We start from the raw sequence: 10909 nt of genomic DNA, 5'->3' as shown, positions 1-10909 counted from the left end.
TTGGAACACCAGATGTTTATGCTCTACTTCCTGACCTCCCTTCCAAATGGCAGTTCTTGGAGTCCCACTGAAGGGCTTTGCAGGCTGTTTGTTATTTGTGTGGAGTGCTGTGGATTTGATTTTTGCCTGAAATGACTTCCTGACAGACTTGTTTCCCAAAATGACAGTATTTCACTAGGAAATGGTTTGAAATCAAGAGCCAAGAGGTGGACAAGTTCTCCACTGTTCTCCACAGGCCTGAGACCCCAACAGTGGCCTGGGCCCATGGGCAGGGAGGGAGAGCGATGTCTATGAAGTGAGGAAGATCTTCGGTTTAAAGCAGCATATTTTTTAAGAGTCCTTGAGGAGACGTGAGCTTGGGAGTGCTTTGCCTTCCCCAGTGTGGAAACCATGCCAAGGGTAACGAGAGGAGTAAACGAAAATGTTGAGCCTGGCAGCATGAAAGACTGAGTAAGCCCATAATTCAGTCATTTGTGAAGTGGCTGGAGAAATCGCCTTCTTGTTGGCAGAGCAGTCCCGTGTAGGTGATGACATGTCAGTAATAAAGTGCCTGTCACTCCCACTTGTGTCAGGCCTCTGGTTCTGGATGCCACAGGGAAGAAGGGACTGCTTAATGGCACAAACAGAACCACTGATTGAAAGGCCCGATGCAGTGCTTTCAGCTCTCTGAACAGCCAGCTCTGGCTGTCTTTGAGATGCTGGCCCTCGCTGTGGACAAAGTAGTGGCTTCTATATGAGTCACATCCCTTCCCATAAGCCCGCCTCTTTGGGGAAACCCCATTAGCTTGGCGCTAAACAGACTCAAGTCAAAACTGGTCAGAAACTACAAGCCCTGTATTCTGTACCCAATATGGTGCCAGGCAGACAGGGGAGTAGTACATCTGCTTACTGTGGGGAGAAGAGAGACACACAGTACACCTAGAAAATGTTAGGACAGGCATAGACCCAAGCAGTGGAATTTACTGCAGGAGAGGGTTCACAGCTTTATGGAGTCACCAGTGAAGGTTTGTGAAGGACATGAAGAGGGTGGAAGGAGGTCCAGTGGAGGATTAGAGTGTGAGCAAAGATGCTGAGGCACGTGCGGGATCGATGAGGATGAAGTGAGGGAGAGAAATGGTTGGAGACAGGTTGGAGTTAGAGTTGGGCTCAGGGAGGGTTCAGTGCCACAGTGAGACCTTTGGAATGTGATACCTGGGCAATATAGAGGGCCCTGGAGAGACAGGGGCTTCCTAAAGAGAGAATTGTTTGTGGCAAATGCCTGTGGCTCTGTGTGCAGGACTTGGAGTTGTGGGAAGGGGACATCGCAGCCATGCAGCAGTTAATGCTTAGCCTAGGCTGAGGGCTGGGAAGACTCGAGTGTGTGCTAAGTCACTTCGGTCGTGTCTGACTCTTTGAGACCCCACGGACAGCAGCCCGCGAGGCCCCTCTGTCCATGGGATTCTCCAGGCAAGAATACTGGAGTGGGTTGCAATGCCCTCCTCTGGGGTGGGGAGGCAGGGAGGATGCAAGACAGCATGGTTGTGGCATAGGCCAGAACTCTGAAACCACACACCTGGGTTCCAATCTGCCCATTCACCACCTGAGCAAGAAACCTCACCTCTTTGAGCCTCAGTTTCCTTCTCTATAAGCTGGGGCAAAACCCTCTTGCTTGCCTCATGGGAAAATGGCCTAGATGCAAAGAAATATGTCTCTAGCACACAGGCTATTAAGCAGTGGCTTCACATGTTCATACTCATTGGAAGAGACTTTTTGAGAAAGAACCAGCAGGACTGGGTACCAGCTAGGACTAGACTTGTGGGGGATGATGGGACAGGAGTGGGGTGGGGTGGGGGACAGTGGCCCAGATGCCTGAGCATGGGGAATGAGCTGGTCCTGGGTGGGGGTGGTGACAAGCCAAGTTATTTCAGACAGTGTCTGCCAGGGTAAGAGGAACTGCCTTCTAGTCATCTGTTTCATATGTATATTCATCTTTGCTGTGCTCAGGCTGCAAGAGGGCCTTGTTTAGAGAAACAGTGCGGCAAAGCAGAAGAAGGTATATTTTAAAGTGACAGGTCTAAAAATACTGCTGTCTCCTTGCCCTTTCACAGCTGCAGATTCCCAATCCTGATCCTCACTGGGAGAAATAATAAAATGCATATGTTTATAATAAAAATCATATTTCCCTCTTCCTGTGATGTCTCCCAGTTGTAGGTTCCCATCCGTTTGCTGTTTTACCTATCATTTAACAAATGTATTTTAAGAAAAGTAATCTTTTCCACTGACATGTCCTATAAACGTCACATCCTCAGCTTTGGTTCTCATTGAGGAACCGAGATGCATGTTTTGAATATTTCCAAAAATGCTTTTCACTCCATTCCCAGGCAAGGATTTTCCAATCTTTGGTTAGAGATCAGATATATAGAGAATGCACTATATAGTGATGTGGGTCCCTGGGGCTGGATTATCAGCAGACGATAATAATTATCAGCAAGATGAGAATTTAGGTTCTGGGAAAATTAGCTACCATTGGCAGCTGAAATCCAGGCCTTTGTTCTTCTGTAGGCCATCCCCGAGGTGTCCTCAGTGCGAGGTATCCTGAGAAGTCAGACCTGGGGGCTTACAACGAGTGGAGTGAGGTGGATGCTGGGAGGTTTCTCGTGAAGGACCGTGGAAGGCAAGGCTGAGATAGGACAGTGGGCAAGTTCAGCATTCAGTGTGCGAAGGGCAGGGAAATACCCCTTCCCTTGGTCTGAGGGAAGAGGCTCGATCTGAGGGCAGGTGGATGATAGCTGGCTTTGTTCACAGATGTGTCATCCTGTGGAATAAAGAAAGTGTGTAGCATGTACTTAGTATGATGCCGGGCACATAGTAGGCCCTCGAGCAAGCAGGAGATGAGGGCTGTCAGTGGCCCTGCCAACTGTGCTGCAGGTCGAGGCAGGCTTGGGTTGGGGGCTGGAAATAGGGAGGCAATGCAGAAGAATGGTATGAGGGAGAAGACAGACAGAAAGGACTTGGGGGAACCAAGCCAGGGACAGCCAACAGGATAGGGGAGAAAGGTAGAGAAAGAGTAGTGATTAGGAGGCTGGCAGGGAGCAAGTTCTCCCTGGTATACTTGGTCATTTCATTGATTCATTCATGCATTTAGCGAACAAGTATTTATTGAGCAACTACTGTGTCCTAAGCCCCGATCTAGGTGCTGGTGATTCAGCAGCAAATAAGAGAGGGACCCTTCTCCAACAGAATTTACAGACTCATGACAATAGGCGACAAAGGAGGTTTGGGGCTGGGCCTGGAGAGTCATAGTCCAAAGCTTACCTACCCAACCTGTGGAACCCACCAAATGGGAGCCCAGAAGTTGTTCATCTCAGTCCTTCTCAGTGGTGATCTGCCCTGAATAGTGGGGCCAGTCCCACCCCAAGCTCCTTGACAGAGCTGGTTCTACCTGGAGGCACAGGAGACCCCTCACACTGAGGGCTATTTCTGGGGGGAAAGTCTGTTTCCTGCCCCTGTCTCCTGTGGCCAGAAATGCCTTCCACAGAGAAGAAAGCCTAACTTTTCCCATCTCAAGATCCAAATACACTAGGGAAAGTAAAAGCTAAACTAACTAAATGATGAATGCTAATCACTAGGGGGAATCAAGCAGGGGAAAGGGAAGGGGAGTGTTGGGGGAAGGACCCTCAATTTACACAGGGGAGTCAGGGAGTCATTTCAATAAGATTCCATTTCAGTGGAAAACTGAAGGAGGAGAGGAGGTGAGCCACGTAGATCTCAGGTCGGGGAGAGAATTCCAGAAAGATGGAACAGTCTGAGCAAAGACTCTAAAGTAAGATTGTACCTGGCATTTTCTTTTTATTAGTGAATCTTTTTTAAAATTTATTTTTATTTATTTATTTTGCTGTACCAGGTCTGAGTTGTGGCATGTGGGATCTAGCTCCCTGACCATGGATTGAAACTGGGCCCCCTTCATTGGGAGCACAGAGTCTTAGCCACTGGATCACCAGGGAAGTCCTTGTGCCCAGTATTTCTGAGAAACAATCTACAAGTTGTGGCTGGAGCAGAATGTGTGAGAGGGGAGCAGTATACGCTGGCATGATGGGAAGCCAGATCACATAGGGCCTTGTGGACCATGGTTAAGACTTTGGCTTTGATTCGGGATAAAATGAAGAACTGTGGCAAAGTGTTGAGCAGGAATGACATGGTTTGATCTGCAGTTGAAATAGTTCAGTCTGGATGCTGTGTTTTATGTTTCCTTTTATCTTTTTAAAGAAAATTGAAGTATAGTTGATTTACAATATTGTGTTTCAGGTGTACAGTAAAGTGATTCAGTTTTATATATATATATTTATTTTTTATTGTTACTGTCTTTTTATTTTTCTAATTTTATTTTATTTTTAAACTTTACATAATTTGGCAAAACTATATATTTATTTTTTCAGGTTATTTTCCATTATAGGTTACTATACGATATTGACTAGTTCTCTGTGCTACACAGTAAATTAAATCCTTATTGTTTATAGGTAGTAGTGTGTATCTGTTAATCCCACACCCCTAATTTATGCATCCCTCTTACCCTTTGGTAACCATAAGTTTGTTTTCTATATCTGGGAGTCTATTTATGTTTTACAAATAAGTTCATTCGTATCACTTTTTTAGATCCCACATATAAATGAAATTATATGGTATGTTTCTCTGACTTCACGAAGTATGATAATCTCTAGGTCCATCTATGTTGCTGCAAATGGCAATTTTCATTCCTTTTTAATGGCTGAGTAATATTCCATTGAATATCTATATATCTATATCTACATCTATCTATACCATACCTTCTTTCATATTGGGTTATAGCCAATTAACAAGATCGTGATAGTTTCAGGTGAACAGAGAAGGGACTCAGCCATACATATACATGTATCCATTCTCCCCCAAACCCCCTTCCCATCCAGGCTGCCACATAACATTGAGCAGAGTTCCCTGTGCTCTATATACAGTAGTGTGATGTATCACATCTTCTTAAGCCAGTTGTCTATTGGTGGGTAGTTGGGTTGCTTCCATGTCTTGGCTATTGTAAATAGTGCTTCACTGAACATTGGGGTGCATGGATCTTTTCAGATTAGAGTTTTCATCTTTTCTGGTTATATGCCCAGGAGGGAGATTGCTCAGTCACGTGGTTTCTCTAGATTTTTAAGGAGCCTGCATACTGTTTTCCATAGTGACTGCAGCAATTTACATTCCCACCAACAGTGTAGGAGTGTTCCCTTTTCTGCACACCCTCTCCAGCATTTATTATTTGTAAACTGTTTGATTCTTGGCTGCTACGTTTAGATGAGAGTGTGGGAGAATAAAGGTAGAAGCAATGGAGGGGGCTTATTGACATAGTCCTGGGGTAGAGATGATGGCAGCTCAGGCCAGGATGGTAGAGGTGGAGGAGATGAGAAGTGGTCAGATTCCAGATAGAGTTTGAAAGTGTTGAAAATGTTAGTTACATAGTCACGTCCAACTCTTTGTGACCCCATGGACTAAAGCCCGCCAGACTCCGCTGTTCATGGGATTCTCCAGGCAAGAATATTGGAGTGGGCTGCCATTCCCTTCTCCATAGAGTTTGAAGGTAGAGCCAATAGCATTTACTGATGGATTGGATTGAGGGCTTAAGAGAAAAGGAGGAATCAAAAATGATGCCCAGGACTTGGGTTTATGCAATTGGAGGAACAGAGTTGCATTAGAGAGATTGAGAAGGTTGTGAGTGGATTTGAGGAAGGAAGTAGACACAGGTCAAATGTTGGGGTTTTGGCATGTTGAATTTGAGAAACTTCTCTGGTATCTAAGTGGAAAGGTAGAGTAGACAATGGAATAGATGGACTTGGAATTGATGGAATGGGCCTGAGTTGACCTTTAATTGGCAAAGGGTAGGGGTCTGGGCAGCTACATGGAGGCAGGGCCCCAGCTAGCTCCTTCACTCCGTTCTCAGGTCTGGAGCTGGATCAGGTATAGGATGCATCTTTGGACAAAGCTGAGATTCTCCCTTCCTTTGCTGTTTCCTTGGCTTGTATTGGTTTGTCTTCTTCAGGTCCTAGGCTCCCTGTACTACTTTGGCTGCTCAGAGTTCCACACCTCTTGGCCCCTCTCACTGTCTTTTTCCTATAGCTCTGGGAAAGAAGGAGCAGGCTAGACTCCAAAGTTGGGTGGAGGGTAGGTTGGTTGCAGTCAGCATGGAGTTCCCTTGGGGTCACTGGCTATTGGCATCAATTTCAGAAATAACTTATAGGAATAAAGTGCTGGGAATACTGCAGTTAGTATGTTCTTTGAACCCAGAAGTACAATTAACATCATCTTTGGAGGTTGCATTTCTCATGTTTGCAGAAGGGATTTTTTTCCTTGTGATGGTGTAGTAACACGTACAAGTAAAAGTGCATAAATACTAGAGTCTGTCTTGGACATGTGCCTGGGTCTTCTTTTCTGATTCTCTATTTTCTATCTTGGTGCTGTCAGGTCCCTGGAGGGTACTACCTGTTCCCATCTGCTCCTGATGCAGAGGGTCACTTAGGTTTTCCAAACCCAGAAACCCTCAGATAACTTCTGTAATTGCTTAGCAACCCCACTTGGTACCAGTGGGCTGAGAGCTACTGTTTCCCTGGTGTGTGGCAATATCACAGATGTTCTTGGCATGTGGCTAAGCAGCAAATCACAGACAAAATCAAATTTGGGTGCCCTGGTGCACGTGGAGAGGCTGTAGTTATTAACCAGAATGAACCCTCTTCTTTCCTTGATAACTAACACTATTCCTTAACCTTGCTTTTGTGGACTGCACATTGTGTACATGGATATACTGGCAGGAAGCATGGAATTATTTATTTTCTCATCACGTTCTTCTGACATAATTGCATAGAAACCTTATGGCGCTTTGGAGATCTTCTGTTTATGAGTCACAGAAATTAACTTTCTTTTCATAAGAGGTCTTTATAAAAAGGAAAAATAGAGCCAAATGCCTGTTCTTTGAACTTAAGTTGCCTTTCTTGACTCGCTGAAACCTGAATCTGGATGTCTGTTAGTCTTAGCCTTGCTTTAGCTTTGAATTTCAATTATTCAGCCTCTGCACCCAAGAGAATGCCTGAAACAAATGTCCCAACCTGGATCTCACCCATTACTGAACTCAATCATTTTTCTCCCCTGTCCCTGTTGCCTAGGTAGTCCCGAAGGGACTATGGGGAATCCACAGAACTCTGTAATGAAATAGCCACCTAGGGTTTTATAAAAATGTTTGGAGACCCTAGGTATGGAGGAGATTACAGTGTCTCCTGATGCTATAGGTTAATCAACTGAAAAATAATATTAAATTGAAAATAAGTATAAGGAAGCCCAACAAAGTTATTTTTTTCCATAATGATTATATAATTCAATTCTATTTCTGAAATACCAAACCTCAGATGCTTTCAGCTACTTTTTTGGGGGGCGCCTAGCTTCATAGGAATCCTAAGCATGGGATGAATTTGTCTATTGGGTAAACCATTGCTGTTGCCAATGAATATTTTGTCACCATGTTTAGCTCCAAAAGTAACTGGGGGTAAAATGTGTTCTTTGGATGTTTATTATCACTTTATAATTCCTGAAACAACCTTTAAGAGAACTGTTTTCTATTTAAAAGGACTGAGCTTACAGCTTGGTCTCATTGCCATTAAGAGAAAGAAGGTTCTGGGAATTCCTTGGCAGTCCAGTGGTTAGGACTCTGTGCTTCCTCTGCAGGGGGCCTGGGTTCAATCCCTGGTCAGGGACTAGCTTCTCTCAGAGCTAGGACCATAGGCAACTGCTGATCATTGAATGGGTTGGGAAAGATCAGACTTTCAGTTGAATTGGAGCTGGGCTGCTGGAGCAGTGGGGTGAACTAGAGTTCAAAATGCCCAGGACAGCATGTACAGTGGAGCAAAGCCCAGAGAGCCCGGGTCAGGGTCCACACCAGTCTGGTGCTGAGGGTAAGCCGTGAGAAAAAGCAGAAGGGTATATTGGAACCCTTCCCAACATGAAAAGGAGAAGGAAATGGAAAGTAGTTCTTGGGGACCACAAGGTAGGGACAAGAGAGAAAGTCAGGAACTCATTCAGGCAAGCATTTGACTCAGCAAGCATAAGACTCAAATTAGGAGACCTAGGGATTTCCTGGTGGTCGAGTGGTTGGGACTTGGTACTTTGACTGCTGAGAGCCTGGGGTTTGATCCCTGGTCGGGAAACTAAGATCCTTCAAGCTGCATGTCATGGCCAAAAAAAAGAAAAGAAAACCTAGAGAATGTACAACAAATATCAATTTTGTCCAAAAGTGCCTTATATCCATTGGTACTGCAAAAACTGGTCCCAGGATATGCACAGCCCCAAATAGACAGGTGTGAGCAGCTAAGTGGTGGAGTCTGACTGATGGTAAAGCTAAGGGATCTGGGAGAGGAGCACACGGACTCTGATTCACTTGGTCTGATGAGCCCAATGGAAAGGTGCACGTTTTATCCGAGATAGAGATGAAAATGAATATAGAAACTCTTGTTTGTCCAGGCCGCCTTAGACTATGGGATAGTCCAGGACCTGAGTGGTAAATAGGTGCCAACCTTGTTCACAAAATGCCTACTGGCAAAGGTGCCGGCTCGTCCAGCACATAGACTCAATGCATGGTTAGAGCATATGGCTGAGTCCCACCCAATCTCAGATCTGGATCTCTAACCCCTGGACTTCTGACTGTCCCGGGGTCCTGAGAGGTTCAAATTCCTCTTTGTGTGGCCACAGGGATTTGTTGTACTCTGCAGTTCCACTGTCTTACTGTATTCCTGAGAATGCTTTCTTGTGCCCCTCCTAAGATCAGTTAAGAGCAGGAACCTCCCCCTCCTGCCCCCACCATGATCACTGCCAGCTCTCGGCCAGCTTTTACTGGTCTGGTCTCACAAGTCATGTTTGGGCATCCTGGTAGCTTTAACTTTTAAGTTTTGCAGTGCCATTCTGTCAAAAGGACTGAGGGCAAGGTCCCCAAACACCGGACTGGGTGCCCTTGAAAGACCCCATGCATATTGGTGCTTGAAGCATTTCCTCCTGACTGACGGTCTTCAGGTGTCCCACACAAGCCAGGAGGCTTCTGTTCTCTCCTCCTGCAAATGGAGTTCTTGTTTTCCTGATAATTAGGGTCACTTTCCTCTCCTTTCTTTGTTTGGAAATCCTTATTTCAATTGACCCAAGGACTTGCTTCTTAGCCCCCCAAATCATTTTTACTATTATATTCACTATATATGGGTTAAAGATAGTACTTCTTTTTACTATATTTAATTGCAATTCAAAGTAACATAGACTGCCATTTTAGCCATTTTAAGTGTACAATTCAATAGCATTAATCACATTTACAGGGTTATACAGCTATCATTTTAAAAATATTTCATCACCCCAAACAGAAACTCTGTACCCATTAAGCAATAACTCCCCATCCCCCACTCCCTCCAGTCCCTGGTAACCTCTAATCTGTCTCTATGAATTGATGTATTCTAGATATTTCATATAAGCAGAACCATATAAGCTTTTTATGTCTGGTTATATAATTTATAATGTTTTCAAAGTTCATCTAAAGTTGCAGCTATGTTTTAGAACCTCATTGCTTTATAAAACTGAACAATGTTTCATTGTATGGATTTTCTTTATTCATTCACCTGCTGATGGACAGTTGGGTTGTTTCCACCTTTGGGCTATGGCAAACAATGCTGTTATGAATGTGGGCGTACAAATATATGTTTGAGTTCCTGTTTTCAATTCTTCAGGGGTATATACCTGGCAGTGGAATTGTTGGATCATATGGCAATACTACTTTAGAGGAACCAGCAAACTATTTTCCACAGAGGCTCCATCTTTTTATAGTCCCACCAGCAATCTATGAGGGTTTCAGTTTCTCTACATCTGTGCCAACACTTATTATTTTCCATTTTAAAAATTGTAGCCATCCTGCTGGGTATGATGTGGTATCTTCTGTGGTTTTGAATTGCATTTCCCTGATGACTATTGATGAGCATCTTTTCATGTACTTATAACCCATTTATATGTCTTCCTTGGAGAAGTGTCTATTCTAGTCCTTTGCTCATTTCAATTAGGATGTTTGTCTTTTTGTTGTTGAGTATTAGTTTTAATATCCTTCAGGATATCAAACCCTCATCAAATATATGATCTACAAATGTTTTCTCCCATATGTGAGTTATTTTTTTCCCACACTTTTTTTCCCCCTAAATGTCTATTTCGTTTTTTACATCTTCTTTTTCTTCACTGAAACTTTCTATTTTTCCATTTATGTCAAGAGTTCCAGATTTCTTATTGGAGCACCTTTTTTTTTTTTTTTTTTGCCATGCCACATGACTTGCTGGATCTCAGTTCCATGACCAGTGCTTGAACCTGAGCCACGACAGTAAAAAATCTAGAATCCTAGCCACTAGGTCACCAGGGAACTTCCAGAATTCTTTAAAATTAGCTTGGGGATAGATGCCAAGTCTAGTTTTGTTTTTTAAGCCTATAGCATCCGGAATTCTCAGGTGGTCTCCCACTGAAATACCAACCAGGCCCAACCCTACTTAGCTTTGTAGATCAGATGAAATTCAGTGACTTCAGGGTGGTATGGCTGTAGTTTTTACACTCTCTTGATAGAGTGTTGATGCAAAAAATACTTGAAAAGATGCTTGACATCAAGAGTCATTAGGAAAATACACATTAAAACCACAGTGAGATCATACTTCACACTCACTCACTCAGTCATGTCTGACTCTTTGTGACCCCATGAACTGCAGCCCGCCAGGCTTCTCTGTCCAGGGGGATTCTCCAGGCAAGAATACTGGGGTGGGTTGCCATGCCCTCCTCCAGGGAGTCTTCCCAACCCAAGAATCAAACCCAGGCCTCCTGCATTGCAGGCAGATTCTTTACCAACTGAGCTACCAGG

General features: G+C 44.2%; 1 pseudogene; it reads right to left on the bottom strand.

Moving 5' to 3' along the window:
• Positions 1-10483: 10483 nt before the first annotated feature.
• On the bottom strand, positions 10484-10602 carry LOC138986581 (5S ribosomal RNA; annotated as a pseudogene).
• Positions 10603-10909: the final 307 nt, after the last annotated feature.

This window comes from Bos mutus, chromosome X (assembly GCF_027580195.1).
Source record: "Bos mutus isolate GX-2022 chromosome X, NWIPB_WYAK_1.1, whole genome shotgun sequence".
NCBI classification, from domain to species: Eukaryota; Metazoa; Chordata; class Mammalia; order Artiodactyla; family Bovidae; genus Bos; species Bos mutus.
The sequence above is the reverse complement of the archived record's forward strand: the minus strand, read 5'-3'. Positions and strand labels throughout refer to the sequence as shown.